The sequence below is a fragment of the Cebus imitator genome, unplaced genomic scaffold, assembly GCF_001604975.1.
Source record: "Cebus imitator isolate Cc_AM_T3 unplaced genomic scaffold, Cebus_imitator-1.0 Scaffold193, whole genome shotgun sequence".
NCBI lineage: Eukaryota > Metazoa > Chordata > Mammalia > Primates > Cebidae > Cebus > Cebus imitator.
Window position 1 is genome coordinate 2,708,973 of NW_016107508.1, and position 19,100 is coordinate 2,728,072.

Consider the following 19,100-nt stretch of genomic DNA (forward strand, 5'->3'; position numbering starts at 1 on the left):
TGGGACTTCTCAGCCTCCATAAGTGTAAGAAATAAATTTCTTTTCTTATAAATTAGCCAGTTCGAAGTATTCTGTTAATCAGCAACAGAAAATGACTGAGACATGAATTATAATAAGGTATTTAAGTCTCTAAGTTTTAGGCTAGTTTGTTATGCAACAATAGATAACCAGAGGCACTTAATATGTATTGATAGAAGAGAGTGTTGAGGGAACTAGAGAGATTTTGATGAGGAAGAAAACTATCTTATAGAGATTAAAATTTTTTCAAGTGCTGTGTGGTGTTATAAAATCTTTCTCTAATCTTTCCTTACAGTCTGCAGGAAAAGGAGCATTATTTACTAATGCATTCAGAGGTAGAATAGAACTGGTGGTCTTCTGAAGAAGAAAAAAATTATCGCAATGGCAAACTATATGTCTATATCTATCTTATATACATATAGCTCTGTGTGTGTGTGTGTGTGTGTGTGTGTGCACGTGTGTGTGTGTTATATTCCTGAAACTTTAGATAATTTGAATTTAACAGGTTTATTTGAACGAAGAACAATTCATGAATTGTGCAGCGCTCAGAGCCAGAAAAGTTCAGAGTGCTTCAAGCAGCATGAGGAGTTAGCTATTACAGAAAGCAGAGAAATATCTGGTTGGCTACAGCTAGGTGTTTGCCTTGTTTTGGTATGGTATGGTCAGTTGGCTTTTTGTGATTAGCTGAATCCCAGCTATTTGTTACAAAAAATATGCCCCGAAGTTGGGTTTCAGTTTGTCTGTATACTAAATTAGGTTGCAGTTTGTTATGGAGACAGCCTCAGGTCAATCAATGGCTTTTTGCTTATTTAATTTAAATATATATATTAGATGGTCTTGCTCTGTTGCCCAGGCTGGAGTGCTGTGGTACGATCATAACTCACTGTAACCTGGAACTTCTGGGTTCAATTGGTCATCCTGTCTCAGCCTCCAGAGTAGCTAGGGTTACAGGTACACACCACCATACCTGGCCATTTCTTTTGGTAGATACAGAGTCTAACTGTGTTACCCAGTATGCTTTTGAACTCCCAGCATCACGTGATCCTCCTGCCTTGGCCTCTCAAAGTGCTGGGGCTAAAGATGCGAGTCACCCTGCCTAGCCCATGTTTATTTTTAAGTAAACTTTTTAGATTGGAATATTTAAGATTTATAGAAAAATTGCAGAGATAAAGCAGAGAGTTTCTGTATACACTTACCCAGTATTTCCTAATGTTAACACCTCACATAATCATTGGACATTCATCAAAACTAAGAAATGAAAATTACTACATTACTATTAACTAAACTCCAGACTATATTTGGATTTTACAAGTTTTTTTAACTAATGTTCTTATTTTCATTCTAGGATCCAAACAAGGGCACCACATTATATTTAGCTATATAGTCATGTGTTGCTTAATGATGGGAATACATTCTGAGAAATGTTTTTTTAGGTAATTCTGTCACTATGCAAGCATCATAGAAAGTACTTACACATACCTAGATGGTATAACCTACTACATATCCAGGCTATATGGTATAGTCTGTTGCTCCTAGGCTACATACATGTACAGCCTGTGACTGTTCTGAATATTATATGCATTTGTAACACAATGGCAAGTACTTGTGTATCTGAACATAGAAAATGTATAGTAAAAATGTGATATTATAATCTTAGGGGATCACCGTCATACATGCAGTTCATCATTGAGTGAAATGTTGTTATGCAGTGCATGACTATATTTGTGTTTGATTCTTTAGGATGAACTTCAGGTGCAGTAGCCTTGATAATGGAGACAGTTTGAACTCAAAGTCTGTCTCTCTTTTTCTCTCTTATTTTTACTCCCTCTCCTTTTCTCTGGCTTTCTCTCATATACTCACCTATGTACATATGCAAGTATGTAAATAACAAGAGTTCTCCTTTTCTCTTTGTGAGATGAGTAAAGGAGTGGACAAAGACTTCACTGACTCCATTCAGCTGCACTCGAGGTAGTGAAGTTTGCAAGATTCAAGAAAGAAGTGCAATGAGAATAGTTGTTTCTTGAAGAAAACAGTGGTGTACTGAGGGGTGAGGGCTTGAAAAGAGCAACTATAGGGGAAAGGGAAAAGTAAAGGGGAGAGGGCAAGAGTTGGAAAATAAAATAGTGATTATCTGGAGACAATCTGAAGGCTCAACCAATGAGGTCTTGCAACTGTGGGGTGATATAAAGGGGAGAATGAACTATAAAGGAGCACAACTCTCAGTCTCTACATTTAGGACACATTTTGAAATCCTATAACAAAGAACTGTCTAAATAAATAAAAGAAAATACAACAAACAAACAAACAAACAAAAGAACTGCCTAAAGCTGTAGTGGAATCCAATGTATATTGGGTGGGACGACAGCCAATGTGGTTTTGGAAAGGCATAACCTATTCATAATCCTACCATTCATCTTGTCTCAATAAAAGGTTGCATGGAGATGTGTATTGACCATCAGAATGCTCCCCAGTATGAAAGACCACCAGAACAACTCCCCTAGTTCTTACCCACTCCCAGCAAAGAGTTACATACAACTTTCATAGGAGGAGGATCCCTGCCACGTAGTCTGTTTTTACTGGTAGACAAAATACATTTCAGTTTTTAAACAGTTTAAGAAGTTGGAAAATATTTGCTGTAATAATGAGGTATCCTGACTTAACAGTTGTTCATTCATTAGAAATCACCAAAAATCAGCCTATTGGTAAATGAGTTAGGGATAGAAAATAAGCCACAGGATTAGGATTGTCAACAAATTTTGATTCATTGATGACTGTTTACTGTCATGCTTAAGCCCTGGAGATATAAAGGAGTATTTCCCACATACTTTTGTCTTCCTTACCACAGCTTCCCTTCAGGGACAAGATAATACTTCTCATCCTCAGCTGACATGGAAAGGTGGGAACACACTTGCCCAGAGACCTGTATTGACTTTTTAGGATTGGCATTCTCACTGCATCTTTAGGTGATTATAAGAATTTTAAGTTCAAGAAGACAAAAATTATAAATTTTAACCTTTGGGGTACTTCCTCCTTGAGATCAGAGACTATAGAGTGAATATATAGGCTTGTTGGTGGTACAAGTTTAGTATCCCTTATCTGAAATGCTTGAGACCAGAAGTGCTTCAGATTTTGATTTTTTTTTTTTTTTCAGATTTTGGAATATCTCCATATACATAATGAGATATCTTGGAGATAGGATCTAAGTCTAAACACAAAATTCATTTATGTTTCACGTAAGCCATATTCAGATAGTCTGAAGGTAATTTAATACAATATTTTAAATAACTTTATGGATGAAACAAAATTTTAACTCTGCTTTAATTGCAACCCATCACATGAGGTCAGATGTGGAATTTTCCACTTGGGGCATCATGTTGGTACTCAGACAATTTTGAATTTTGGATCCTGTTGGATTTCAGATTTTCAGATTACAGAAGCTCAACATGTAGTAGCATGTGCTACTTATGAAATCAATGTGGTTGCCAGAATCATGTCTCTTCTTTCAGTGTGATGTATTTGAGAAAAGGAGAAAACTTAGATACATGGGCAGCACTATATAACAAACAATAGGAGATGAGACTCAAAAGGCCAGAATGCGGAGTAGCTGGAAAGGCTACAAGAAGCCTCATTGAAGCCAACTTTAGACAGAGCTGACACTATGAGAAGGTGATGAAGTCTGGATCAGGAGGAGCAAAAGAGTATAAGAGAGTCATTTTAGCAGCTGAGCAAAAGAGTGAGGATTCATGAATTTCCACTGCTGTGATTGACCTCTTCTTTAAATCTACAACTACTTCCAGCTCACACCTGTACTTGGGCTTCTGTTTGTGAATATCTATGATATTTCTCTTATTACTCCAGGTATAATCTTTATCAACATCTTTTACTTGAACTACAGAGAATATGTCTTTGTTAGTTTCCCTAAGAGCCAAACAAAAACAGGTAGACTTATAAACCAGTAAAGGTTGAGAGAGAGTTTGCACAGGCTATAGATAACCAAAAAAGTCATCATCTGTAATTAAGCAGGACATGGTAAATATGAACAGGCTAGTAAACTTTTCTGAGGTTGGCAAATTAGGGAGATTTCTGTAATTGGTCATAAATATTAAATGTTTAATGACTGAAAGCCTAAGAATCACCTTATATCCTGTAGACATTTATAATTCACCTCATTTGGTACATTTCAGACTTTAATAAACTGCAAGATTTCTTCACTATCATTCCTACCTACTTTAATATACAACTTGTATTTAAAATCACCCATTAAACCAATTGTTGTGGCTGCTTGGGATTCTAATTTGCAGAAGCACATTTTATAAATATGAATGCAATAAGAATGATATAATGGACTTTGGGAACTCCAGGGGGAGAGCAAGAAGGGGATGAGGGATAAAAGAGTACACATTGGGTGCAGCGTACACTGCTTGGGTGACGGGTGCACCAAAATCTCAGAGATCATTACTAAAGAATTTATCTGAAGCAGCAATTAATAGCCTACCAACCAATGAAAGTCCAGGACCAGACGGGTTCACAGCCAAATTCTACCAGAGGTACAAAGAGGAGCTGGTACCATTCCTTCCAAAACTATTCCAGACAATACAAAAACAGGGAATCCTCCCTAACTCATTTTATGAGACCAACATTATCTTGATACCAAAACCTGGCAGAGACACAACTAAAAACAAAGTTTCACGCCAATATTCATGATGAACATTGATGCTAATATCCTCAGTAAAATACTGGCAAACCAAATCCAACAGCACATCAAAAAGCTTATCCATCACAATCAAGTTGGTTTCATCCCTGGGATGCAAGGCTGGTTCAACATATATAAATCTATAAACGTAATCCACCACATAAACAGTACCAAAGACAAAAACCACATGATTATCTCAATAGATGCAGAGAAGGCCTTCAACAAAATTCAACAGCCTTTTATGCTAAAAACTCTCAATAAACTAGGTATCAATGGAACGTATCTCAAAATAATAAGAGCTATTTATGACAAACCCACAGCCAATATCATACTGAATGGACAAAAACTGGAAGCATTTCCTTTGAAAACTGGCACAAGGCAAGGATGCCCTCTCTCACCACTCCTATTCAACATAGTATTGGAAGTGCTGGCCAGGGCAATCAGGCAAGAAAAATAAATAAAGCGTATTCAATTAGGAAAAGAGGAAGTCAAATTGTCTCTATTTGCAGCTGACACGATTGTATACTTAGAAGACGCCATCGTCTCAGCTCAAAGTCTCTTGAAACCAATAAGCAACTTCAGCAGAGTCTCAGGATACAAAATCAATGTGCAAAAATCACAAGCATTCCTATACACCAATAACAGACTCAAAGAGAGCCAAATCAAGAACGAACTGCCATTCACAATTGCTACAAAGAGACTAAAATACCTAGGAATACAACTAACAAAGAATGTAAAGGACCTCTTCAAGGAGAACTGCAAACCACTGCTCAAGGAAATAAGAGAGGACACAAACAGATGGAAAAACAGTCCATGCTCATGGTTAGGAAGAATCAATATCATGAAAATGGCCATACTACCCAAAGTAATGTATAGATTCAGTGTTATCCCCATCAAGCTACTGTTGACTTTCTTCAAAGAACTGGAAAAAATCACCTTACTCTTCATATGGAACCAAAAAGGAGCCCGCATAGCCAAGACAATCCTAAGGAGAAAAAAAAAAAAGCTGGAGGCATCATGCTACCTGACTTTAAACTATACCACAAGGCTGCAGGTAATCAAAACAGGATGGCACTGTTACCAAAACAGAGATGTAGACCAATGGAACAGAACAGAGCCCTCAGAAGTAACACGCACATCTACAACCATCTGATCTTTGACAAACCTGACAAAAAAAAAAGCAATGGGGAAAAGATTCCCTATTTAATAAATGTGTTGGGAAAACTGGCTAACCATATGCAGAAAGCCGAAACTGGATCCTTTCCTTACACCTTATACAAAAATTAAATCCAGATGGATTAAAGATTTAAACATAAGACCTAACACCAGAAAAACCCTCGAAGAAAACCTAGGCAATACCATTCAGGACATAGGCATGGCAAGGACTTTATGACTAAAACACCAAAAGCATTGGCAACAAAAGCCAAAATAGACAAATGGGATCTAATTAAACTTAAGAACTTCTGCACAGAAAAAGAAGCTATCATTAGAGTGAACTGGCAACCCACAGAATGGGAAAAAATTTTTGCAATCTACCCATCAGACAAAGGGCTAATATCCAGAATCTACAAAGAACTTAAACAAATTTACAAGGAAAAACAACCCCATCAAAAAGTGGGTGAAGGATATGAACAGACACTTCTCAAAAGAAGACATTTATGCAGCCAACAAACATAGAAAAAAAGCTCATAATCACTGGTCATTAGAGAAATGCAAATCAAAACCACATTGAGATACCATCTCACACCAGTTAGAATGGTGATCATTAAAAAATCAGGAGACAACAGATGCTGGAGGGGATGTGGAGAAATAGGAACACTTTTACACTGTTGGTGGGAGTGTAAATTAGTTCAACCATTGTGGAAGACAGTGTGGTGATTCCTCAAGGATCTAGAAATAGAAATATCATTTGACCCAGCAATCCCATTACTGGGTATATACCCAAAGGATTATAAATCATTCTATCATAAAGATACATGCACACGTAAGTTTATTGTGGCACTGTTCACAATAGCAAAGACTTGGAGCCAACCCAAATGCCCATCAGTGATAGACTGGATAAAGAAAATGTGGCACATATACACCATGAAATACTATGCAGCCATAAAGAAGGGTGAGTTCATGTCCTTTTCAGGGCCGTAGATGAAACTGGAAACCATAATTCTCAGCAAACTGACACAAGAACAGAAAACCAAACACCACATGTTCTCACTCACAAGTGGGTGTTGAACAATGAGAACACATGGACACAAGGAGGGAAACATCACACACTGGGATCTGTTGGGGGGTGTGGGCTAGGGAAAGAATGGAAGCATGTGGGGGGATTGGGGAGGGATAGAATTAGGAGAAATACCTAATGTAGATGACGGGGGGATGATTGCAGCAAATCACCATGGCATGTATATAACTATGTAACAAACCTGCACATTCTGCACACGTACCCCAGAACTTAAAGTATAATAAAAATAAAAATAAAAAAATAAGTAGAAGTTAAAAAAAAGAATGTATCCATGTAACCAAAACCCACCTGTTCCCCAAAAGCTATTGGAATATAATAAAATAAAATTAATTTAAAAAGAAATTTGAATGCAAGATATTAGACTTCCCATTGGATTCAGGGCTTCTCGAATATTAATATCATTTTGCATTTTAAATTTCATGATGCAAGAGTTTGTACAGACCAGAATTTCAGTCCGCCACCTCTTAGTATTGTGAGTCTGGGCGAATTACTTCACTTTCTCTTCCTCAATTTAACTTCACAGGGTTGATCTGAGGATTAAAGACACAACGTAAGTAAGGAAGCTGGCACATAGTAGATGCATATGTTAGATTTATTCTCCTTATTGGTGGGATGGTTAGAGTAGGAGGGTGGGGGTGACATTTTTCTATCTCCAGGTTTGGGAAAAATTAGAACCAAGATACAATATCCAATTCCAAAGTCAGAGTAAACTTTTTTTCATCATAAAATGACACATTAATATATTTTTGTTATAAAAAATGAAGATCATATATTGCCGGGTCTGTCCCGCAGACCCTGGCTGACGAATGAAATGAGTACTCAGACACAGGTATGCAGTGTAACAGCAGCTAGGTGACTGCCTGGCTGTAGTGGCCAGCGTGTAGCCCTGAGAAGCTGGAGCTGCTTGCTTTTATTCAGTGCAGGCAAAATGCCGAAAACCTGGAGCCCACACAACCTGTAGGTAATTAACATTGTTCTCCTTTCAGGGAACGTCTGGTGTGGATGATCAAAGATCAGTTCCTGGTCAACATAAGTAAACAAGCCTGTTTAAGATAAATTCTCCCACACTCCCTTGTACCTACTCCTTGCCCTCTGCCTCACGGTTTTAGAACAGCTCCCTTCCGCTATTCTCCCCCAGGGCTCTGCAGAGCCTTCTGACTTTTCAGAAGGTTTCTGTCCTTTCCCTACAGTTTTCCCCACCACTCTGACAGAGCTCCCACAATATATGTAGTAAAAAGTACGAAGATTACCTTCCTCCATTTCTCATTCTACTTCTCTCCCCAGATTAAGGGTCATCTCAGAACCTTTGCTTGGGGAGACTTCTCCACTCCCCTCCACATCCTACAGGGGCTACTGCTTATCTTCAGGTCTCAGCTTAAAAGCCATTTGCTAGAGAAACTCCCTTTGACCACTCTAAGGTGGTCTTTCTGCTTCCTTCTTTTATTTTCTATGAGTACACCCTATGCATTTTCTTCACCATATTTATGTGAAATTGAAATTTTTCAGTAAGAGTTTTGTTTGTGTGCATCCCCTGTTAGACTATAAGCTCCATGAAGGCCAGATGTTGGCTATTTAGTTCAACACTGTACAATAGTACCTGGCATCTTGCTCGGCATATAGAAGTTACTCAATCAGTATTTGTTGGATTGAATGAAAGATGCTCGTTTAATGTTTTGCCTTATATTACATTCAGTATATAGATTTTTCTGGTGGCTCTTATACTCATGTTTTTGCCAAAGTTGTAATACAGCCACACTGCAGAGATATTCTGGAGGAATCTGAAAATAGCATACGAATGTATGAAGTTAATATAGTTTCTGAGCTTTTGAGAGCCAGGGAGTTTTGCTGATTTGTTAGTATTTGTCAGTCATTTAGTAAGTATTTATTGAGTGCCTTAGATAGTCAGTGATAAAACAGATGTGGTTCCTGCCCATATGGAATTTTATTCTTAGTAGAGGAAATACATTAATTTTGTAAAAACAAATACATGGAGTGGAATGTTAAGATTTGATTATTTTGCCTCAGTTTTGGCCCAGACCCCAAGATAAAGGTGCTAACTAGTTCCAGTTCTGAAGTGAGATGGAAGATCATGAAGCAGATTTGAAAGGGAAGCTGCTTTTGTAATCTTTAGCTGACGAACTACCTCTAGCCTATAAAAGAAACTGGAGAAGCCCAGAGGTATTGTTAGAAATGTCAAGGGACCCTATTTTCAGACAGATATCGGGGTTGTGACTCCCCCCAGAAGGGGTGTGGGTGCTTTTCCCTCACTTAAAGGCTGGTGAGAGGACCTTTAATGGAATCACTCAGGGAGCTTCATGTATGTGTTCTAGGGTTTGGGGTTCATGTAGCTAAATCATCCAGAGAATGACATGCTGTGTCTGGAGCTGCCTGCCAGGGCTTTCGATGAAGAGCAAGCTGGGTTTGGAAAATAGCAGCACTCCCAAGAATAGTGCTCAAGAAGCGTGCTACTGGTAGGCCAGATGAGGGCTTCTGAAGTGAGAGGAAGAGACAAATGGGATTGTCTGAAGAGTCTGCCTAAAAACATCATCTAGAGAGTTGAGAAGACTTCAGTGGGAAGAACAGGAGGTATACTCTCAGATTCCTGGGTAGAATGCTTGGAGAACATTCCAGAAGAGATATATTTGCATGTGTCAAGGGAACTGCTGGTGTGTGAACTTCAAAGAAAGACAAAAGTGTCCTCTAGAGAAAGTGTCAGCTTTAAACACTTGCCATGCTCAGAGAGTTTTAGAGGTAGATTTCCAAGAGTATGAGTCAAATAAGACCTTTCTTTCACCTTACGTCTTATCAGGCTGGCCCTCCTTCCCGCTTGCAGTCTTAGGAGAGCGAAGTGTGAACTAATAAGTAAGGGAGGAGAAATAGACAAGCTAGGCTAGGAACTAAGTAGACCAACCATGCTGCCTTTCTAGAGGAGGGGAAAAAACTTTAAATGAATCTAAGATGTTTTACAAATTCCCTGAACTGGACATATTAATGTTAATTTCTGAATTCAGAATTCAGTGTCTGTATCTATATCTATTTATCTTCTGGCTCCTAATAATACAAGATATGTAATAGATATGCCTCTGTTGCGGAGATTTATTATTGGCCAAGTGTAACCCACACATCCCAGGAGATTGCAAATTGCCTGAGATATTTCCACCCACCTTGTTCCATGCCTTGGTTTTAAAAATGAACTTCAGAGGAGCTTTGAGAAGAAAATAACACTATTTTCTGATTTTGAATGTGTAAGAATATGTGGTAGACAAAAATCATGCTTGCCCTCCCACTCCTCAAAGATGTCCAGGTCCTAATCTCCGGGACCTGTCAAGATGTCAAGATGTTACCTTACATGGCAAAAGGGACTGTGTATATATTCCTGAGGAAGATTATTATTATATTCCTTCCCTTCCTCAGGAATATAGTTACAGTTCCTACAAAATAGAGTTTAATAAATTACATGCCAACCATTAATAGTTTGCATGCCATTTTTGCATGCATTTTAAAATTTATTCATTTGTTCATTTACTCAGTATTTAATGAGTACCTTCTGGGTGTCCAACCCCTGATGATATAGAAATGAGAAAGACTGATATAGATGCGGATGAAGAAACTGAGGCTCTGAGAGGTTAAGTGACTTTCCCAAGGTTCATGTTTAGTGAAGGGTAGAGTCACTTCTGGAATCCATGTCTTCTGATTCCAAATTCCATCCATTTTATCTTCCTCCTTATCAGTTAAAAAGAAGTGTAAGCACTGCTGCATCAATATTAAATATTGATTGATCTAGTGCATATACCACAATGCACTATACTCCATAAGGATACAAAAAGTCTGTCACTAATCTAAAATAAAATAGCAGAATAGACAAGGTAGAATGTCTAATCTCCCAGTTTTATTTTAGAATAAAAGGTAAAATATATAAATAAATAATTTAAGACTGAATATGATAAATATTATAAGGGAAAGGGCTTATTATCTGAAAGACTGAAGAAAGAATAGTTAGCTGGGATAGAAAATTGGCTGGGTGCAGTGTCTTACTCCTGTAATCCCAGCACTTTGGGAGGCCGAGGCGGGTCGATCACTTGAGGTTGGGAGTTTGAAACCAGTCTGACCAACATAGAGAAACCCTGTCTCTACTAAAGATTCAAAATTAGCCAGGTGTGGTGGCACGTGCCTGTAATCCCAGCTAATCCTGATGTAAAAACATCAGAATAAATGGGAACAATTATTTTGGGAGGCTTATGCAGAAGAATCGCTTGAAACCATGAGGTGGAGGTTATGGTGAGCCAAGATTGTGCCATTGCACTCTAGCCTGGGCAACAATAATGAAATTCCATCTCAAAATAAATAAATAAATAAATAAATAAAAGAGAAAGAAAGAAAGAAAATCAAGTAGAACCTCTTCCTTTATGGAGGGTATGTAACTTAAACTGATCTTGAAAGAAGTCTTAGAGGAATTAACTTTTATATATTGGGACTTTCTCATGGCTATATAATTTTGTGAGAGAGATTGTGAGTTCTCTCTTGGCTTAGCATTCACCATGGCCTACTTTGCACCTGAAATGTAGTTTTCATTTTCTTTCTTCAGGAGAAGATGGGGAGAAGTGGGAACTGGGGTTGTGGAAGGAAATGGTTATGGGTGAGTAGGGAAGAAGGGTAGAAAAATGTTGTCTAATAATCTACAGGCATACTCTCAAGGTATTCCATTCCAGATCATTGCAGTAAAGCAAATATAGCAATAAAATGAGTTGCATAAATTTTTTGGCTTTCCAGTACACATAAAAGGTAGGTTTACATTATACCATAGCCTGTTAACTGTACAATAACATTATGTCTAAAAAACAATATGTGTATCTTAATTTAAACATACTTTATGGCTAATGATGTGAATAAGCCTATGAACCTTCAGCAAAATACTCTCTGCTGATGTTGCCTTGATGTTCATGGCTGCTGAGTGATCAGGGTGGTGGTTGCTGAAGGCTGGATTGTCTGTGGCAATTACTTAAAAACAAAAAACTTAGGCTAAGTGTGGTGGCTCACACCTGTAATCCCAGCACTTTGGGAGGCCAAAGTGGGCAGATCACCTGAGGTCAGGAGTTTGAGACCAGCCTGGCCAGTGTGGTGAAACCCTGTCTGTACTAAAAATACAAAATTTTGCTTGGTGTAGTGGCTCATGCCTGTAGTCCCAGCTACTTGGGAAGCTGAGGCAAGAGAATTGCTTGAATCTGGGAGGCAGTGGTGGTAATGAACCGAGATCACACCACTGCACTCCAGCCTGGGCAATAGAGCCAGACTCCCTCTCTCAAAACAAACCAGCAAACAAACAAATAAAACTTAATTTTAATTTTGGGGTATAGATTTGTGGTTTACATGGGATATTTTGATATGGGCATGCAATGTGTAATAACATCAGGATAAATGGGATATCCATCACCTCAAGCATTTATCCTTTGTGTTTCAAACAATGCAGTTGTACTCTTTTAGTTATTTTGTTTTATTTGAGATAAGGTTTTGATCTGTTGCCTAGGCTGGAGTGCAGTGGCACAGTCGTGGCTCACTGCAGCCTCTGCCTCCCCATCTCAAGTAATCCTCTTACCTCAGCCCCCTGAGTAGTTGGGACTCAGGCAGGTACCACCACGCCTGGCTAACTTTTGTGTATTTTGTAGAGATGGGGTTTTGCCATGATGGCCAGGCTGGTATTGCACTTCTGGGCTCAAGCAATCTGCCCAGTTTGGCCTCCCAAAGGTCTGGGATGACAGTTGTGAGCTACTGCGCCAGGCCTCTTTAAGTTGTTTTAAAATGAACAATTAAATTATTTTGTTGGACTATAATCACCCTGTTGTGCTAGAAAATACTAGCTCTTATTTGTTCTTTCTATATTTTGTACCCATTAACCATCCACACCGCCCACACTATCCTTCCTAGCCTCTGATAATCATCCTTCTACTCTCTATCTCCATGAGTTCAGTTGTTTTAATTTTTAGCTCCAACAGATAAGTGAAAACAAGCAATATTGGTTTTTCTGTGCTTGGCTTATTTTACTTAACATGATGACCTCCAGTTCCATCTATGTTGTTGCAACTGACAGGATATCATTGTTTTTTATGGCTGAATAGTACTCCCTTGTGTATATGTACCACATTTTCTTTATCTGTCTTATGATTTGACTGTGTCCCCACCCAAATCTCATCTTGAACTGTAGTGCCCACAATTCCCATGTGTCATGGGAGGAATCCAGTGGGAGGTGATTAAATTGTGGGGAGCGGGTCTTTTCTGTGCTGTTCTCATGATAGTGAATGAGTCTCACAAAATCTGATGGTTTCAAAAAACGAGAGTTTCCCTGTACAAACTCTTTCTTTGCCTGCCACCATCCATGTAACACGTGACTTGTTCCTCCTTGCCTTTCACCTTCCACCATGGTTGTGAGGCCTCCCCAGCTACATGGAACTATAAATCCAATAAACCTCTTTCTTTTGTAAATTGCCCAGTCTTGGGTATGTCTTTATCAGCAACATGAAAATAGACTAATTCGATCTCTCGATCTCTTGACCTCATGATCCGCCCGCCTTGGCCTCCCAAAGTGCTAGGATTACAGGTGTGAACCACTGTGCCCAACCAGACTAATATGATCTCTCATCTGTTGATGGGCCCCTCTGTTGATTGACCTTAGGTTGCTTCCAAATCTTGGCTCTTATGAATAGTGCTGCAATAACATGGGAGTGCAGGTATCTCTTAGATATACTCATTTCCCTTCTTTTGGGTATATATCTATCTAAGGAGTGGGATTGCTGGATCATATGGTAGCTCATTTTTCAGTTTTTTGAGGGACCTCCAAACTGTTCTCAGTAGTGGTTGTACTAACTTACATCCCTACCAACAGTTGCCCCATTTCATTTTCCTGGAGGCAATTTTTCATATAACATTGTAGGACACGGGATCCCAAACAGAGCCTGGTGGTTTTGCTGAATTAGGAGACAGAGGTTGCAGTTCATGGAGGTGGAAAGAGTTAGAACTTGTGGAGAAGATTATAAAAAATGGGAGGGCCTTACACAGAAGCACCAACTCAATACAAATTCTTCCAGAAAACAGGAAAAGAGGAAGCACCTTTTTTTTTTTTTTTTTTTGAGGTGGAGTCTCACTCTGTCTCCCAAGCTGGAGAGCAGTGGCACAATCTTGGTTCACTGCAATCTCCACCTCCCGGGTTTAAATTATTCTCCTGCCTCAGCCTCCTAAGTAGCTGATATTATAGGCATGTGCCACCATGTCTGACTAATTTTTTGTATTTTTAATAGAAATGGGGTTTCACCACGTTGGTCAGCCTGGTCTTGAACTCCTGACCTCAGGTGATCGGCCCATCTTGGTCTCCCAAAGTGCTGGGATTACAGGCATGAACCACTGTGCCCAGTGTGCACTTGTTTCAGTCTAGAATTAGAATTCCCTTGAAACTGAAACAGTCATAGATATTATGAGAAAAGGAAACTATATCTCACTCATGAACAAAGATGAAAAAATTCTAAACAAAATACTAGCAAACTTCATCCAGCAACCTATAAGAAGATAATGTGTGAAAATTAAGTTGAATTTATTCCTGAAATGAAATATTGTTTAACATTGAAAATAATCAATCAATGTAATATAATACATTAAAAGATTAAAGCAGAAAAATATCATATGATCATTTCAATAGATGTGGCAAACCATCTGATAAAAGTCAACATCTGTTCATGATAAAAACACTCAACAAATTAATAACGTAAGAGAATATCCTCAACCTGATAAAAGGTTTCTACAGAAAAGCAATAGGAAAATCATACTTAATTGGTGACATTTTGAAAGCTTTCTCTTTGGAATTGGAAAAAGGACAAGGATGCCTACTCTAGTTGTCTTAAATGTTGTACTGGAAATCCTAGTCAGTGCAAGAAGGTAAGAAAAGATATAAGATAAATACAAATTGGAAATGAATAAATAAACTGTCAGTATTTGCTGGTAACTTGATTGTGTATATGTAGAAAAATTTAAAAGAAGGTATAGCTATATTATTAGCATTAGTAAATAAATTAGCAACTTTGTAGGATACAAGGTCATTAAAAAAACAGATATAGTTCTGTATATCAGCCACATACAATTATAAAATGAAAATAAAAAGCAACCATTTACAGTGGCATCAAAATTTTTGAATATTCTGGGAATAAGTCTATGAAAAGATGTACTATACTTCTATGCAGAACATTCTTGAAGGAAATTAAAGAAGCCCTAAATAAAGGGAGAAAGATTCATAGACTGTAAAACTTAATGTTGTAAAGATAACAGATTCTTTTCAAATTATCTCCTCAATTTATCTGTAGATTTAAACAATCCCAAACAAAATTCCATTTTTGTGTGTGTGTTTTCTGTGTGTTTAGAATCTCAAGCTGATTCTAAACTTTATATGAAAATTCAAAGATCAAGAATAGCTAAAACACTTGTAAAGAAAGGCAGCAATATGGGAGGATTCCATACATCAAGATGTTTTTCCTAAAGCTGCAGTAATTGCAACTGTTGTATCAGCACAATAATATACAATTGATTGACACAACAAAATAGAGTCTGGAAATAGAGCCAAGCTATAAATATTTGATTAAACAAAGATGCCATTACACAGTAGTGGATTAAGGATAGTCTTTTCAATAAAACGTACGGGACAAATGGATATATCTATATGTGTGTGTGTGTGTGTGTGTGTGTGTGTGTGTGTGTGTATGTGTGTGTGTGTATGAGAAAAAGAAACAGAAAAGAAAAAGGAAAAGAAACTTGACTTTTATCTCATATCACAACCAGAAATCAGTTCCATGTGGGCCATAGGCATGAAGGTTCATGGCAAACAGTAAAGCTTTATTAGATAAAATAGAAGGATATTATCGTGACTTTGTGGTAGGGAAAGATTTTTTTAAAACAGAAGTAAAAAGCACTAACTGTATAGAAAAAGGTTGACAACACAGGGAGGGGAGCACTACACATGGGTCAGTTGGGGGGCAATAGGGGTGGGACGGTGGGGGGTGGGGAGCTGGGGAGAGATAGCAAGGGGAGAGATGCCAGATGTAGGTGATGGGGAGGAAGGCAGCAAATCACACTGCCACGTGTGTACCTATGCAACAATCTTGCATGTTCTTCACATGTACCCCAAAACCTAAAATGCAATAAAATAAATAAATGGGAAAAAAAAGAAAAAGATTGACAAATTTGACAATAAAATTAAGATCTCTTTATCAAAAGACAAACTTAAGAGAGAGCAAAGGTAGGCTACAGAGTGGTAGAAAGTATTTGTAACATATATAACTGACAAAAGGCTTGTATCTATAATTTTGTTTTGAGACAGAGTTTTGCTGTGTTGCCCAGGCTGGTCTTGAACGTTTGGCCTCAAATGATCCTCCCACGTCAGCCTTCCTAATTGCTGAGATAACAGGGTTGAGTTACAGTGCCATGCCAAGGCTTCTATCTACATGACATAAAGTATTCCTTAATAATATTTTTAAAAAGACAATTTATATAAAATGATCAAAGACTTAAACGGGAACTTCACAAAGAAGATATCCAAATGTGCAATAAATGCATGAGAAATGCTCAACTCAGTAATCAGTGAATTGCAAACTAAAAAAAAAAATGCTGCACAATTAACTGTATAGCTTAAAAAAAGATGGCGCTATCACATATGAGCAAAGATATAGAACAACTGGCGGAAGTGTAAATTAGCACACCAGTTTGGAAAACAGTTTAGTATGATGCAGTTGTAGATGAGGCAGTCCTGTGACCATCAGTTTCATTTCAAGGTGTGTACTCAACTGAAATATATCCACATATGCACTGGGAGATGTGAATCTTATCGTAGCATTACATTTCGTACAGTAATGAAACTTAACAAATGACAGCTTCATGTAACAACATGATGAATTTCAGAAACAATGTTGAAGGATAGAAGCAAAACCAAAAAAACATATACTGTGTGCTTTTATTTATTTATACTAAAAAATAAGCAAAACCTAAAGTATAGTATTAGGGATACATACTTAGTGGGAAGGGTACAGGTGATTAAAAAAAAAAGAAGTGAACACTTCAAAATTTATTACACATTAATTATATGTTATATACGGACATGTAGTATGTATCAAATTACAGATTTCCTCTCATATTTCTCAATATCTACACACAATGCCTTATCAGCCCATTATTTTTTTAGACAGGGTCTCTCACTGTCACCCAGGCTGGAGTGCAATGGTGCAATCTCAGCTCACTGCAACTTCCGCCTCCCAGGTTCAAGTGATTCTCCTGCCTCCGCACCCTGAGTAGCTGAGACTACAGGCACCTGCCACCATGCCTGGCTAATTTTTTTGTATTTTTAGTAGAGATGGGGTTTCACTGTGTTTGCCAGGATGGTCTCAATCTCCTGACCTTGTGATCCGCCTGCCTTGGCCTCCCAAAGTGCTGGGATTACAGGCGTGAGTCACCATACCTGGCCAGCCCATTCTTTTTTATGAGGATCATAGTGACAGGGGTCACATATACAAACAACCCAAAGAAGTGATTTTTTTCTGGCCATAGTCAACAGGAGTTCTCAGATACATTTTCTATTTCATTTTCATGACATGTTCCATCAGTTCCTTAATAAGTGTCTTCTCTGGAACAGGACTGGGTATTCAGTTTGAAATATTGACTGTGGATGAGCGATTACCCAAATCTCTTCGGATACCTTGATAACTGTGTTCATAACACCTAATATGTTCATGAAGAAATGAAGGACTGCGTCTGGCCACTATCATTGGTATTAGGCTGCAAAGGAATTTGGCTAAAGTATACCTCAGGATTGATATAGGCCTTGGGGATAGTATGGAACATCAGTAAAATTACAAAAATAATTGTGATAATTTCTTTAAAAATTGTATTTGACTGTATGTTTAGATATTGTCTAGTGACTAATAGGTTTTCAATAGTTTTCTGTTCTTTTAAAATCACTTGTGTAAAGAAATTATGAAAGCAATTACCACCAAGGTCAGGTAATTATTACCTTTTGGGGGTGAGGGTGAGAGTTTTAGTTAAGAATGGTAAATTGGAAGCTTTTTCAGTGTTGGCTATGCCCTGTTTCTTGTCCTGGGTGGTGGTTACATGAGTGTCTGCTTAAATAATAATTCATTAAGCTGCACATTTATGTATTATATACTTTCCTGTGTATGCTGTATTTCACAATATGAATGGCTTTCATATCCTAGGAGAAAATAACTATAATTCATGTGTTTATAAGTATTTTTTAAAAGATGAAAAATGTTGGAGTGTTCCTCTAGGTTTTTGGTGAATTTGATTTGTTAAAAGTTTCATTGAGAATTAGGAGGTAGAATGTTGGTTTTCTTAACATGTTAACACTTTTTGAAGAAAGGTAATGATACGGCTTGGCTGTGTCCCCACCCAAATCTCATCTTGAATTCCCATGTGTCGTGGGAGGGGACCCAGTGGGAGATGTTTGAATTACAGGGGCAGGTCTTTCCTGCACTATTCTCATGGTAATGAACAATTCTTATGAGATCTGATGACTTTATAAGGTAGAGTTTCCCTGCACAAGCTCTCTCTTTGCCCACTGCCATTCCTGTATGACATGACTTGCTTCTCCTTGCCTTCCACCATGATTGTGAGGCTTCCCCAGCCACGTGGAACTCTAAGTCCAATTAAACCTCTTTCCTTTTTAAATTGCCCAGTCTAGGGTATGTTTTTATCAGCATTATGAAAATTGACTAATTCAGTAAATTGGTACAGGGAGTTGGGTATTGTTGAAAAGACACCCAAAAATGTAGAAGCAACTTTGGAACTGGGTAACAGGCAGAGGTTGGAACAGTTTGGAGGGCTCAAAAGATGACAGGAATATGTGGGAAAGTTTGGAACTTCCTAGAGACTCATTGAATGGCTTTGATCAAAAGCCTGAGAATGATATGGACAATAAAGTCCAGGCTGAGGTGGTCTCAGATGGAGATGAGAAACTTGTTGGGAACTGGAGCAAACGTGATTCTTGGTAGGTTTTAGCATAGAGACTGGCAGCATTTTGCCTCTGCCTTAGAGATATGTGGAACTTTGAACTTAAAAGAGATGATTTAGGGTATCTGGTGGAAGAAATTTCTTTTTTTTTTTTTTTTT